This window comes from Pleurodeles waltl, chromosome 7 (assembly GCF_031143425.1).
Source record: "Pleurodeles waltl isolate 20211129_DDA chromosome 7, aPleWal1.hap1.20221129, whole genome shotgun sequence".
Classification (NCBI taxonomy): Eukaryota; Metazoa; Chordata; class Amphibia; order Caudata; family Salamandridae; genus Pleurodeles; species Pleurodeles waltl.
In genome coordinates this window covers 1,217,632,732-1,217,648,620 of record NC_090446.1, presented here as the reverse complement: position 1 = coordinate 1,217,648,620, position 15,889 = coordinate 1,217,632,732, and the positions used below count along the sequence as shown (strand labels likewise).

At 47.8% G+C, this 15,889-nt stretch overlaps 1 protein-coding gene across 1 annotated transcript in view; it reads right to left on the bottom strand.

Annotated features, from left to right (window-relative positions):
- RAB40B (RAB40B, member RAS oncogene family) overlaps positions 1–15,889 on the bottom strand; it is a 289,872-nt gene that overhangs the window by 11,725 nt on the left and 262,258 nt on the right. The window lies entirely within an intron of this gene.

Genomic DNA, 15,889 nt, shown 5'->3' with positions numbered 1-15,889 from the left:
CCCTTCCTCAAAACATGGAGCCACCACCCAGGTTACCAGGACCCTCTCCTACATCCACCGGATTCCAGCGGGTCTGCACCACTGTGCCTCTCACCCCTCTGTATCTGTGCCGCCACCCCTCCTCTGCAGATTCACCCCACAGACCACAGGCCGCTCCGGGTCCGGTTTCCACTCCCGTCCTCTCTGGGTGCCACCGGTCCCCAGTGCGGGCCCCCCTGCAACCCGGTGGAACCCCCCCCCCCCCCCCCCCAGTGGCTCCAGCCAGAACACTCAGGAAGGGGGGCCACCATAGTCTCTCATTCAGGGGAGTGGGGGAACTCCACTGTCTAATCCTCCCACCCCCGGTCCACCTTCACGCCCCCTCCTTACCACCACTGCCGGAGGTGGCCGCGGGTCCTCTGGGCCCAGTTCCTGAGCACAGCTGCTCCCTTCTGTGGGGTCCAGTGTGTTGCGGACCCAGCCAATGGCCCACATCCGGTGCAACAGCCAAGTGGTCGGTCTCACTCCTATCGTCTGCTGAGCTGCACGCCTGCTGGTTAAGGGCCCTCTCAGCATTCCAAGGCTGCCACCCCTTTGGTCCAGTCGGGCAGTGGCGCACCTGTCAGCTGCCACCTCAGGGGCCACAGCCTCAGCAGGACCAGCCACTGTGGGCCCCGACTGGGCCCCCAGGTATCTCTTTAGGCGGCCGGGCCGTGGCCGGCACCATTAACTGCCACAGCTGCAGGAGCGGCAACGCTTCTCCCACGCGACCCCGCACTAGGCCGCACCTATGCCCCCGGAGCAGATGGGGTCCGCAGGACTCCTCTCCCGACCGCCTCAGCACACCGCTCCTGTGTCTCTCCTCACTCCAGGTGACCCGGACTAAGCAACTCCAGACACCGAGGGGGAGCGCCTCAGCGCGCTGGTCGGGTGGTGGCCGCCATTTTGCGCGGTAGCACCTCGATCCTCTGGATTTGCCCCGTGGAGGTCCGCTCGCCACCGGGACCCTGCACTCAGTGCCCCTGATTGCCCCAGGCACCCGAGGCACCAGAAACGTCAGGAAGGACAGGGGTTTTTAGGGCTTAGGGGAGGTCGGATGACGGAAGGATCTGGAGCACTTCTAAAGTGCGCCCGCCATCTTGACGCCTCTGCCAGGCCCCGACCTTATCAATTGTTACTGAGTCGAAAGTAGCCAGCCCATCTTGAAGTTTCAGGGGCGCACACACACACACACACACACACACACATTGTAATGCTATTCAAGTGTCTTAGATAACTGGATATTTTTATGTTTTTCTATGGCAGCAACAGAGATAGATTGGCAATCATTAACTTTAAACAATAGAGTCTTCAGAGGACTTCAATAATCTACATGGATGTTTAGGTTTGGCTTGACATTGCAAGTGTTGCTTAACCTTATTTGATCAATAAAAGAGCTTTCGGAGTCCTGCTGAGAGATGGGCTCTCCTAGATTTCGATTCTCCAGAGTACAGTAATTGACTGGGTTGAACATGTGCGCTTTCACTAAAATGACTGCTAATATTACACTTTTTGGATTGTGGCAAAGTTTATAGTCAAAACAGCAGGACTGAGTTGGTTATGGTGTTAAGTCAATGGTCATGGTTATAGGTGTGATCTATTTAATATGACATTCTAGAATAAAGGCACTGGGCCTGACATATTTATGGTGAAAAACATATGCGAAAGTTAATAGACATTAAAGTGTGAATTGTTTTTACACTTCATTAAAGCCTACAGCGAGGTACTTTGTTACATGGACTCCCGTCACAGATCACCGTAGTAGGCAATGGTTTTGGTCACCCAGTGTGACAAACCATGGATATAGAAGATTTCCTCTTTGAGAATATTTGTTAGGATGTCTTAGGAGCAATAGTATTTTGCTTACTGTGCTGTAATTTTCTAATAATATAAAACTGTGTGTCTGATGGTTGCCTTGTAGAAAAGCTTATACTCAAAACTGTAAGCCTGAGTTGGTTATGGTATTAAGCCATTTTAGAGGATCTTGTAGTAAAAAAATCATACATATCAATAAACATACATGCCTTTGGGTCAGCACTGTCTGAGTGCCATTTATGCTCTGCTTCCATTGATAACAGCGAATCGTATGGGGTACTGGGCCAGTTCACATCTGTCATTGACTCTCTTGCCCTGTCGTTGATGACATTTTTTATTACATGTGTACATCCACCTGTAATGAGTGTGCTTAAGTGTCAGGACTGTTTATCCAGTCCTTTTTCTTTTTTTTCCTGAGACCTACAAGCTTGTCCGGCAACCAAAATACAATTTCAACCCCGGTAAAAAATAATTCTGTGAAGATCTGAAGACGTTGGGTTCACACATGGTTGTCTGACAGCATCTGCAGCATGGAGCCGCATGAAGTTCCAAGGTGACTGGCAAACCTACTACTTGGGGCGTCAACAACCTACGAAGTACCAAGAAAGTGGCACATGGCATACAGTCGTAGTTAGGGCATCTTATCATTCATTTTCAGGTTTCCTACCATTTATCTAATTTTAATGAATATTCTGATTATCTAAATACATTTTCACTAATTTAACAACATCCATAGCAATGCTGGTTTAGACTTAATTTACCATGTGTTCATCTGTGTCCCAGGAAGCCGAGCCACCAGGAAACCTAATTTAGGGGGCTGCTGTCAATGTCTGATTCTTTACTGTTGGATACCATGGTAGTGGAAATTATGGCCTCTATTACCAAGATTTGGGTAATGCAACGATGCATTAAAGTGTTGATTTGTGTGAAGAGCAAAACATTCTGTAGTAACACACTAAAGACACTAAACATAATGTAGCATTGTGCTACGGAGCTAAGATGTGGGAGCTTTGCACTTGAGAACACCCTGAAGTACAAATCTCTTTGTGCAGATAAATGACAAAGGGTCTATCCCATAATATGTGTAATAGTCACTAAAATTAAATGTGAAAAAAAAACCCTGGGATTACCATTTGCAAACAGCTTGTGCCTGTATTCATTTGGTGCTAGTATTCCACATAAGGCCAGGTAATGCAAAGTTGCATATCTAAAGTCAATCTAACTTTGAATGGAATCTGAGGAGTTTTTATCCAGTCTCCATATCATTAAACCCGTTTTATATAGATTATTGGGGGATTTGTATTACGTAACCCAGGACAATTTAGTGTCCTTCGGTGCCAAAAGTTGACTTTTTTGTGCAGTTTTGTCTTGCAGAAGTGTCCATTCTAACTTGAATAATCTGGTCACCCGCAATCCGCTGGTAAGGTCTGCAGGAAGACCTGCTCCCTTCAAATGCCATGCAGCCAGATTATACAGCTCTGAAACCATGTTGTGCTAAGCCATTAGTGCCTGTAAAGCTGCGGCCGGTACTTTTGAACCTTCCGATGCTGTGGTCATCCGGAAGGCCGCCCGCCAGCCCAGGGGAAAACGACCTTCCCACCATGAAGCCGGCTCGTAATCGAGCCGGCGGAGTGGGAAGGTGCGACGGGTGCTACTGCACCCGTCGCGTATTTCACTGTCTGCTATGCAGACAGTGAAATACAAGCGGGCCCTCTTACGGGGGCCCCGCGACTCCCCCTCCCGCCATCCGGTTCCCGGCGGGAGAACCGCCAGGAACTGGATGGCGGGAGGGGGAGTCGGAATCCCCAAGCCGGCGCAGCAAGCTGCGCCGGCTTGGAGGATTCCTTGGGGGCAGCGGGAAACCGGCGGGAGACCGCCGGTTTCCCTTCTCTGACCGCGGCTAAGCCGCCGCGGTCAGAATGCCCCGCGTGGCACCGCCGGCCTGTCGGCGGTGCCACTGCGTCCCGCGGCCCTGGCGGTTACAAACCGCCAGGGTCGTAATGAGGGCCATTGTCTCTTCTCCTTTTAGTCAAAACCATTTGAAGAAAATAAACATGTAAACAGACTAATATAAACCTGTGACGTCTGGTGCATTCCATGCCCCCAGTTTCACATAATGCCTATTAGTGACAGGTTCCTGTTCCCGAACCCCCCTTCTCCTCCATCGATGTCACGGATATCCGTGGTTTAGTCTGGGGAAATATTAGCTGCAGAGATCTCTGCTTATGTGGGTAATATCACTCCAAAACAGCATACAGGCGAGAGATCAAGCCCCTTGCGCCTTTGAATTAAATATACGGCGGCAACTCCTTGAAAGCTAAAAGTGTCTATCAGCCGCTTCTATACAATGAGAGTAGAGTATCCAGTATTTCTGCTGAAGGTAGTGCATTCTATAATTTTAAGTACCTTAAAATTTCTGCTTACACATACACTCAAATCTCACACTGTACCTTTCAGAAACAAGACTCTTAGTATAAGACACTCGCATCTCTTCAAGCTCCTAAAATATTCCCCTTTATCACTGTGGTAAACCGTGAGTTAGAATACATGTGTGTGTAAGAGGAGAGAGATGTTGTAAACCTGCTCTCTGTAATCTCAGAAATGTATACATTCCTTGGTCTCAGAGTCTTGAGATGCCAGGAGGGTACATCCCACAGGGTTCTACCTATCAGGGCCTGCTCCACAAACAGCCATCTCTGACTCCTGAGCTGCCCATTCCACAATAGTGGAAATTTGGGATGGTTGGAAGTATTTAGGCAGGTCGGGGCACGCAATATCCCTTCCATTCTAGATGTCATGGTGTATTTGATACTGCATGGAAGACTTTGTTCTTTTAAAGGTCATAATGTCTTCTTCCCTGGCTTAGATGATTGACATTTTGAGGATTTCATATTTTTTCATTTTTGCCCAATATGACTTCTTTCTGCTCTAGCAGTGGGCTATTTAAATGTATTACCACTGGAGCCCACTGACAGTACTGATAGTCCCACTGAAGGCCATTTTGAAAGTCCTATCATTATTACCTTAGTATTTTTGTTGCATTTGCAGGGCAAGAGAGCCTGAATTATCTGCAAAATAGGTTAGATGTGAGCTGCATGAGGGTCTGGTCAAATAAATTCTTATAACATATGTGATGATGAAGTTAAAGAAAACTACTGTCACACCCGGTATGGAGATGTCAGGAGCAGATAGGTTAAACAAACAGACAAGCAGCAAAGAATCAGATTTTGTGTTCTACTTTCCTATACTTTTTTAGAACCAATTTTATTAATTTTCAGACATAGGCATACAGGTCGTTGATACTATGTTACGCAGCACATAAAAAGATTCATCATCTTGCATGAGAAATGTCCATACACATACACATCATAGATAAAACAGGAATTGCTGGTTCAACAACGACAACAAACAACGACAACATTAAGAACTGAACTTAAACGTCAAACAAGAAGAAAGCCTCTTACACAGTATTGAAAAAAGGGGAATACAGACAAGCACCTTGGCACCACTTTAGCAGGAGGCGTGTAACATTGGTGCACAACATCAATATCGGATTACAACTGGCAGAATACACTTATGGCAATAGTACAGAGGTTTCAGTAGCTTGGGTCGGGTGATATAAAGGCTTAACTAGTCACCATCTGTGGGCCTTGCAGTGGAGGGTGAAAATATGACTCGCATATGGGGATGGGCTCCAGAGGGGGCTAAAGCGTTAGCCATGTTAGGCAAGGTGCAAACTAGTCTAAATGTTATAATGGGACTGTTAGGGCTGTATGTGCCCTCAATATGATTGCACCTCCTGCATGTACATGTCCCAGCTTTTCACAATACTCTCACTTCTTCCTGCCTTAGTGCCACCGTCTCAGCTCTACCCCACTTCAATAACGCTGCACACCAATGAGAGATAGTCAGAAGTGTGGGTGATTTCCAATTCATGGCGATGGCTCGCCTGCCAATGACTACTGCTCAGTCAATAAAGCGGCTAGTTACGATCGCTCATTTGGTGCAGAGAAGAGGCCCAATAGGGCACTTTCGGCAGTATGTATGTCAGTGTGTTCAAGTTAATTCTGCGAGAGTCTCCGTTATTTGGAGTCAAAAGAGGCTCGAATCTGAACAAGACAAAAACATGTGGATCATGTCAGCAGTCAGATTGCGACAGCGGGGGCATTCTGAAGGGGAACCAAACGTTTTGTGCAGTGCATCTGGCATAAGGTAGGCCCTGTGTAATATGTTGTATTGTATATATTGAAACCTGGTATTCTGCAATACCTTTTTATGATATATCAGATCCCTGTCCCATTCCTTATCTAAAATGGCCCTGCCCACATCCTGTTCCCAGCTCCTACGAATCAACTGCTGGAGTTCCCAGGTCGTGTGTGTCAATGCCCTAGTGAACCAGGTGAACAGGCGCCTACCACTGCTCATCATATGTAGTGCGCCACTGCTCATCATATGTAGTGCGAGGGTCTGGCTCCGAATCCATTATCTGTCAGAGGTCGGTCAATATGGCGAGTAGTCTGCCGTTTGCTAGGAAATGACCCCCAGGTATGCCCCCATCAGTGTGTAAGCAGTCGAAGGGTTCTAGCCCAGAATAGAGCTTCCACTGTGCTAATTCCTGCTGCTTCCCAGAGTTGCAGACCCCCTTGTCCTAGCAACATCTGAAGCCGTTTAAAGGCTGACAGTCTGATTTCTGGGGAATATGGCAGGAGCGGGGCTGGAGCTTATAGCTGGCATGGTCTACTGTTAAGAGTGTACTACAGTGTGGGGATGGCATGGCTGATGGGAGAAAGGTTTCTTGGACAATACGCTGTGTATCTCTAGTAGTGCGTTGCCCAAGTTCTTCCAACAGATGACCCACTAGCCATTGGGCAGACTATTGATGTTGAGCTGCCAAGTAGTAATGTTCAAAACTGGGAGCTCCCAGCCCCACTTTCTCGATTGGGAGTTGCAGTTTGCACAGCGCCACTCGACATCTGCCTTTCTCCAGAGAAAGGTATCCAGTGCAGCATGAAGCATATGGAAGACTTTCCTAGGGATAAGTAATGGGAGGTTATAAAAGTAGTACAGTAAGTGTGGGAGTTTAACCATTTTTGATAGTGCAATTCTACCTTGAACTGTAAGTGAAAGTGTGCTCCAGAAGGCCATCTGACAGCATATAGAGGCAATAGCCCTAGTGAGATTACCATACAGTAGGTCTTGAGTGGTATGGTAAATGTTTATACCTAAATAACGGAAGGTACTTGGTTACCATCAAATTTCTCGCACATCCGCTGTGGAGGAGAATACAGGCAGGACTTAGACTAGTTTAACCCCAGTCCCGATGCTGCAAAGAATTCAGACAGAATCTCAGTTATAGCAGTTATACCACTTCTAATATCACAGATATAAATCAGCATATCATCTGTATACAAGGAGGTGGTGTGCATGGTTCCTTCCAGGGGAGTCCCCCAATCTCTGCCCAGTTGACGCAGCTTCTAAGTCAGTGCCTCTTTAGCTGGGGCAAAATGCAGGCGTTATAGGGGACACCCAGGATGTGTACCCCTCTCCATCGGGAAAGAGGATGAAATAATACTGTCCCACCCTCACTCAGGCACTAGGATCCTCATATAAAAGGCTGAAAAAGGTATGCAGGTGGCCCGTGATGCCAAAGGGTTGCAGAGTTGAGAACATGTAGTTGCAGTCTAGCGTATCAAAATCTCTCACAAGATCTATAACTAGGCATGCAGCCTAGGGCTAATGGGCTGGCGCCTGCTCCATAATTCTGTGCAGCCTGGGGATATTGAGCGTTGTAGACCTGCCCGGAACAAAACCATTCTGGTCGATGTGTATCAGTCAGGGCAGCTGGTCTAGCAACCTGGAGGCAATAATTTTGCCTAAAATTTTATAATCAAATTCCAGCATTGAGAGAGGCACAGTTCCTGCAGGTTCTTGCCCGGTTTGGGGAGGGACTTGAGCAGGGACTCCCTCATAGACAGGGAAAGTCTACATTCCTGCAACGCGGTGTGATAGACCTCTAGTAATTTGGGGGTTAATATCAGCAAGTAGGTTTTATAAAATTCAACGGGTACCCATCTAACCCCGGGGTCTTACCTGTAGCTGACGCCTTCACAGTCTCACATATATTGAGGGTTCTGAGGGGCGCATTAACGTCCTCCACAGAGGAGGGGTGCAATGCTGGCAGTGTAACTCCCTGGAGGAAGGCATGTATCCTCCGGGTTCTATCCAATGGCGGGGGGCTTTGCAGGTCTTGGTAATAAATAGTGAAGGCATCCTGGATACCTACTTGATTAGTAAGTAGGCACTTGGGAGACATCCTGATCGCCGCAATATCGGCATGGGGGCTGAGCTAAGCAACAACCACACCAGCAGATGACCCGATTTGTTCCCTTCAGCATGCATCCTAGCCTGATATGCTTTAAAGTCAAGACAATAGAATTGCTCTACAAGGCAAGCATGCAACTCGATGGTAGCAAGTAATTGACGATTTCCCGCAGGGGAAGTATGTGATCGGAGTCCTACCTCCCTAAGCTTGGTTTCTAACTGTGTTAACTCCCTGTGTATTCTTGTCTGAACCCCGACCATTGCATGGATACATTGCCCACATACTACTACATTTTGTGCTTCCCAGTCGACCAAATGAGTGGTTGCCGTGTCACAATTATCAGTCAGATTGTGCACCAAGGTCTCCCGTGTAATTTCCCTGAACCCTTGGTCCTCCAGTACCACAGGTTGCAACTTCCATGTGGGAAATGGCGGTCGTGGTTGTCCCCAGCAGAATCATACCAATAGGGTGTTGTGGTCAGAGAAGGTTTCCCCAGGTAATCTGCAGCGGTGCCAATAATTGTAAAGGCCACTGACAGAGCAAATAGTCTAACCTGACATGCAAGTCATGTGGTATGGAGTAGTAGTAGTAGAACTCTGTCTATGGGGTGAAGTGTGCGCCAGCAGTCGCGTAACACCCATTGCTGCAGCCATTGGGAATAGTGAGCAGCTGCTGACACCACAGGTGAGGTTGGTAGTGGGGGATATGAACGATCAGGATCGACACAGAGTACACTGTTGAAATCCCCACCTATTATCCATGGAAGAGGCGCCCAACTAACCAAAACGGTGGATAGTCGTGTGAAGAAAGCTATGTGAGAGATGTTGGGGCCATAGACGCTGCCCAGCAGGACCAGCCTACCATCCAGGGACCCCTCCACAAAAACATATCAGCCGTCTAGGTCTAGTTCTGTGTCAGTAGAATGAAATGGGGGACTCCTGCTCGATCTAAATAAATGGCTCCCCGTGCAAACTCAGAGTACGTGGTGAAGTAGCACTATCCACACCACCTATGCAGCAGCTTAGTATCCTCACCCCCAGCTATGTGTGTTTCCTGTAATGGTGCTATTTGCGCTCCTCAGCGTACTTTTGTATTACGAATTGTGCCCATACCATGGATGTTCAAAGTCACTACTTTGACTTCTGCCATTTAACTGCAAAAAGGGGATAGGGTACGGGAAGGGTGACCTCTCCCTGTTGCGGGTCCAATCCTAGACTTGTGCTTGTGCGTGCTATGTAACTTCCTCGAATTTGGTTATAACTCCAACTGTTACCCACAACTCCCATTCCATGGCGATCCTGAACTTCAGGGTTCACCCAAACCATGAACATATAGTCCCAAACAATGAGATCTCCATTTTGCCCAGTAGCAGGGGCCATAGGCACCCAGGAGTAGGGTGTGGGGACAAAGTTCAACTGGTGCGGAATCATAGAAGCCGCACCCAGTGTGTGTGCTACCTGGCCTGCAGTGTATAGTGATGAACAGGATACAATGTCCCATCTCAAACATAGAGTTCCTTTTCTTTATCAATGCTATTCGATGGAGCCAGTTGGCCAGGAGGAGGGGCTGTAGAGGAGTGACATGCTAAACCAGTGATTCCACTGTCTACGGGGTGACTTTCGGCAGTATTTCAGAGGGAGTCTCGCTGGTAGAGGCCTCCGACTCCGATTCGGTGAGCCATCCACGCTGTCCCATGATATGGCTGGCCCCCTATCCATTCACAGAGCAGTTGCAGTTGGTAAGTCCTGCCTTAGTTCTAAACGTGGCTGAGCTGGAGTAGGAGCTCCTTTTATTTTGTCAGAGTCTAATTCTTTTAGGATTTTCCTTCCACATTTCCTCCTCCTCAGTTGTTTAGTGTGGATACATGGAGATGACAGCGTGGAGGCCTCATACCTCCGCTGCTCCACCCAGTCCCAAGCATCTGTGGGCTCAGTAAGAAAGAAACTGGTACCATTGGCAATAACCTTGAGTCTAGCTGGGGTATGTTAAACCGGCCTGGCACAGGCTTTTCTTGACTCCCAAGAAGTCACTGACTGACGGTGGACACAGCTGTGTAATCCGGAAACAATTAGATGTGGGCATTCTCATACTGGAGCGGTGTCACTACACGGGTCTTCGGCAGTATTGTTTCTTTGTCCCTGTAGTTTAGAAGGCAGACCAGTACTGGTCTGGGGGGCACCCTAGATGGAGGCTTGCAGGCAGGCACTTTATGTGCTCGTTCCACAATGCAGTGCAGGGATAAATTGTCCGCTTCCACAGTTTTGGCCAACCAGGTATTGAAAAAGCAGATTGGCTCTGAGCCCTCTGCCCCCTCCGAGAACCCCACTATTCAGGGGTTCTTCCGCCAGGAACAGCCCTCTGCATCCTCGCTGGGGCTTCAGTTCCCGGAACTTGGCGGTAAGAGACTTGACTTGCCACACCAGATCCTTTAGTGATGGTCGAAAGTCCCTAAGTTCGCTCTCCATGCTTGCTACTCTGGCAAACAAATTCTTCTGACCTTCTTGCAGTAGTCCAACTTCCACCGCCAAAGCATCCACTCGATTACGCAAGTCTTGTCTGGTTGCCTGTGATGGCGCCCAGGATCTTGTCAAGCTTGTTATCAGGAAGACTGTGTGTCAGAGTCTCCAATATTTGCTGTGCTTCTAGGTGGGGTGGGGATGGATACAGATGTCTGACGATTCAGTGAGCCGGCGTTGAGCCCTCCCCCTGCCTACCCATGGCGCCGAGGCAGTGGGCGGTGGTCACAGAGGCTACAAATAGCAGTCGCTAGTCCGACTGTCCTCCCCTGCCACCCAGGTAAACTGTGCAGGTGGCACAATTAGCCTATCAGGGAGCGGTGCGGCCCACAGGGGCAGCGGCGTATGAACCCTGCATGATGTACTGGGCAGATAGTGGACCAGTGGGTGAGACCGGTCGCTCTTGCCCCCTCCTCATGTCAATGTGGGAGAGAGGGGAGTGTGTGTGGACACCAGCAGCCCAATGGTATGCCACACGGCCTCCTCCCTATGCCGCACTACAAGGTATAGATGCTGGAATGATTACTGTGGGCGTTTTGTGGCGGGAAGGCGGTGCGTTATCAATGAGTCAATATCTGTGGCTATGTGGGCCTGCAAGAAGTCGTAAGTGGCCAAAGCCCATCATTCAAGATCGTCTCTGCGGCCCAGTTCTGCATCTCAGGGAGTAGGTGCCAGTAATGGCCGTAACGAGTTAGCCAGTCCCGAGTAAAGCTGCACCTCTTGCTGGTGCACCAGCGGTCCACCTACCACATCCGTCCTGGACTCTCAGCATTCACCTACCAGCAGGGCTGAGGCTCCCTCGCCCGCCTGTGTGCTATCATGGTGGTCGTCCTGGCACCGAAGGAGGGCAATCAGTAGTTCAGTTGTCTCCTCCCAGGAGGTTCCACCGTCACCCTTCTCCGCAGGTCGTCTTTGTGCAGGGGCGCCCAGCAGCAGAGTCCTGCCAAGCAGCGCATCCGCCTTGTGCCAGGCCTCCCCCGCCACGACCATTCTTAGTCTTAGGTCGCTCTCGCTTGGGCAGCGGCGTTACATTGACGTCCTCTGTGTGCGAAGGGCCAGGGCCACGTCATCACCCGGGCCCCCCTACAGCCACTGCTTGTCACGGCAGCCAGTCCCTCAGCTGTCTCGAGGTGCAGGCCACCTCTGCTCTTCTGGGCTTCACGGGGAGGCCTGCCAGTCTATCACGGCTATCTCGTCAGTGGAGGAGGCGACACGGCTACAAACTGGTTTTCAGGTGCTCCTCCGGTAGGGCCACACCATCCACCAACGAACAGTGAGGGTTAGATGCCAGGATGGCAGTGCATTATGCTGGACAGCGGGCCAGGTAGCAGGGGCCAACTCAAATGCAGGATGGATATCCTGAACACCAAACTCACCCTCATAGAACACATAAAAAAAAAAAAAAAAAGTTGGCTTTGTCCCAGCCTTCTTTTCTAAGGAAAGTCAAACCACTTCATGCAAAAAGCGATTTCAGACTGTTCTTCAAGCCCACATACTCTTGCATCTGGATGGTGGCAAAGGCTAATCCATGGCCATTCAGACTCCATAGTGGCAATCCTTAGGAGCACCCTACATGCTGGAACACTTCACATACAGGGCCTGAAGAAGTATGATCCCATCAACTCCATCATGGTGGAACTCCATTGACTTCCTTTGCCAGCCCGCACCATCTTCAAAACCAGCTGTATCATTTACAAAGCTTCGATGGCCATCGCTAACACTTATCTTGCAGACAAATTCACCATCTCTTGTGGATCGTGGCACACCCACAGCCAGGGCATTGTCAGACTGCAGACTAAGAAGTGTAAAAAAAAACAAAAAAAACAAGATAGCAGGCTTTTTCTATGTATGCACTCAAGATCTGGAACAACATCCCAGTATCCATTCGTACCACCTCAGTACTGTTCGAATTTAGGAAAAAATTGATGACTCATGTCTCTAAAGAACACTACATCACAATGAATTACTTGTACCCAGGCTTCCTCTCATCTTACATCTTGTCTTTGACCACATACAGTGCCCCGCTGCCTTTGGCTTGGTTGGCACTATAGAAATACCATATACATTCATACATTGATTCTAATGCACACCTTAGGGGCCTTGTAGTTTGCCATATTGTACCTAATAATATATGTGCCAAGTCCCACTTAATAAAGGACTACCTTAAGAAATTCTCAGCCCACTCTATCAAAACACTTTTTCTGCACCCAGACCCACAAGGAGGGCGATAGCCCCTTGTGTCTTTCTTTCTCTACCAGAAGTAGTTTTTCTTATGTTATCCTGGGCCTGTCTGCTTTAAATAAATCCCACCCAGTCCAGTTCAATGGAGGATGGCATCAATCGATTCAGTCCTTTGGTAAGTACAATGGTGAAATTGTGGCCATCCAGGTTTAACAGGGCTATGGGCCTGTAGGATTTACAATCCCCTCTGTGCTTCTCTGTCCCCTTGCATTGAGGGTGTCACATTCATTCTGAGAAAATGAACTGTCCAGTGTACTTATGGCATTTGCCAGGCTAGAATTAACTCTTTATAAAAATAGGCGATAATGCTGTCTGTCCAGGAGTCTTGTTCAGCTTCATACCACTTGATGATTTTCTAGCTTTTGATTGGTTTGTAGAGTTCCTCGACCTATTGCACTTAGTAAGTTTGTATCTGTATGAAGTTAAGGTATGCCTTTACCTCACCGCTGTTGCTCTCTTCTTTTTTTCCATAAAGTTCCTGATAGAAAGTCATGAACAGGCTTCTTTTTGTTTGTTCATCCCTCACTACTTGTCTCTCTGCATTTCTGAGATGAGAAATATAAGCCATTTCCCCCTGTGCCCTCAATCTCAATGCCAGCAACTTAACTGCCTTAGTGCCATGGTTGTAACAAATCTGCTTCAGGCCCCTGCAATGCTTGTTCTGCTCTGTTGGTCCTCAACATCTGGAGATGGCCCCATAATTGAGTAATCGCCCTATGCCCTGGGACAGTGTGCTTATGCTGGTTTGCTTTTTCTGCCTCTATAAGCTTAGTTGTGTGAAAATAATAAAGGGGCCTCCTCTTCCTCTTAAGTCCTGCTGTTATGCTTTTATTGTCTCTTTTCCTGGAACCTTAAGGGCTTCCTAGTGGTTACCTAGCCAACTGTGGGTGGGGTTGGAATATTTAAGGAAGTTAATTTACCTGAACTCATATACGTATAGGTAACCTCTGGATGTCCTGTCTCATCTACAACGCTCTGCAGCATGTAGATGTATGTGATCTCCGCTACGTCTAGTTGAGACTCTCTATTCAGTAGAGCTTTGGATACAAATAGATAATCAATAATGGGGTTAGAATTTGTTGGTCTGGGAGTAGAAAGTATAATCTCTATCTGCCAGGTGCTGATGTCCAAACTATCAACTAGCACTTGTTGTCTTAGCTATCCTTTTAAACATCAGGCACCGCTCCAAAAGCTATGTTTCTGGTGTTGTGAGCGATGAACTTAAGGGTCCCTAACCAGGTTGTGGTCACCACCCAGTATTCAGACACCCTCCTCGTCTGCCACCAACGTGCATATTACATTAGCACAGAGGCCTCTTACGACACATTTGGAACACATACATTTGTAAATGCATAGACCTCCCTCAGTATATCAAGCATCACCAAGACTTAACTCCATGTCTGATATTTCTGGGTCTTAAGCCAGGTCATTCAGATGTCCCTCTTGTACAAAATAGCCACACTGGCTGTCTTTACCTGCCCTAAACTGAATTGGGCAACCCTTGAATTTAATGATAAATCGGTCCTTACGAATGAGTAATATTTTGAAAGAAGACGATGTCTGGGTCCTGGGCCCTAAGATAGCTCCAGACCCTTTTCTATTTACTAGAGGAGTTCACACACCTCACGGTAAAGGACAGTAAACAATTAAGTTCACAGGCCATAGCCCTCAGCTATTCTCAAGACTATGAGCTGGTGTGAGCTGCATGAAAGTGCACCCGTACCCTATTAAATAAATTATAAGCATTAAAACAATGATGGACACCATGGTCCTTTACCTACTACTAGAGCTACATTTGTGGTTCTTGACACGGTGTGCTACCCCCAGCTTTATATTGGGTAGCTTTTCGATTTGACACATGTGACATCCCTGTGGATGGTCTGTTTTACACTTAAGGGGAGCATCCCTTCTCAAATTAAAGTGTGTAGCGTACCTTCTTGAATTTGAACCTTAATAATAAATGGATGTGTCTTTGTGCCTGTCTTCTCCATGAATCAGCTCCCTTGGATCGAGTAGTCCTCCTTATGAGGTACCTTCTCCATATCATTGCTTGTGTTGTTGAAATCAGCTTCTTTCATAATTTTTTGTGTTGAGCATTCTGTCGAGCCTCCATGTCTGTGGCAGAGGTTAACTTATGTTAGTGTTGTTGTTTTCCTTCCCTACGTTTCCTTATGGAAGGACTACAACTGCAACACCTCCTACCCCCACCCCAACACTGTGTGTGCTATCACATCAGGATTATTCAGTTCTCCACTAAAAAAGGCATTGCTGGTGACAGATTGGGATTCATTCATACCTAGCAGTAGTTTACCTTCCGGAGGAGACACAACCGTTGTCTCTGTGTTTCCGTGCAGCCACCCTGCTAAAGTCCATCCATATTTGATCTGCAGATCGTTCACTGACCATAGGTCCATAATCTCTTCTTCTAGCGAGTGTTGATTTGACAGGTACTGGAAGAGAACATCATTGTCCCTTAAAGAGATTTGTCTTCACTGACCTCACCTGCTGCATGATATGCTCTTTTATGGAGCTACCTGGATAATATGACCACGACATCTGACCCTTTCCCATGCATATTCTTGTTTTCCCATCTTTGCAATGTGCCCTTTAAATGCCAATGGTGACATCAAGTGGGCCATTCAGGATATTTCTGAACCGTTCTCTCATGCAAGCAAACACATCGTCTCCTTCTGCCTTCTTGCACAGATTTCAGATGCAGATATCATTGTGTCTCGACCTGTTTTCAAGGTCCTCACGTTTCACCTTAATTTAATCTTTCATGCAGCAGAGTAGTAGCGAGTTGGTCAGTTTTTTTAGCCAAATACTCTGTAAATCTGACTTGATCTCTTTAATACTGGTTCTAAGTTTGGCCAGATTGTCAGTTAGGGACTTCTTGAAGCCTGCTTTCAAGTCCATGAGGCACATTTTCAAGTCCTCATTTGTAAGAGCAGAAGTTGTTTTTATGGCCTTGTCGATG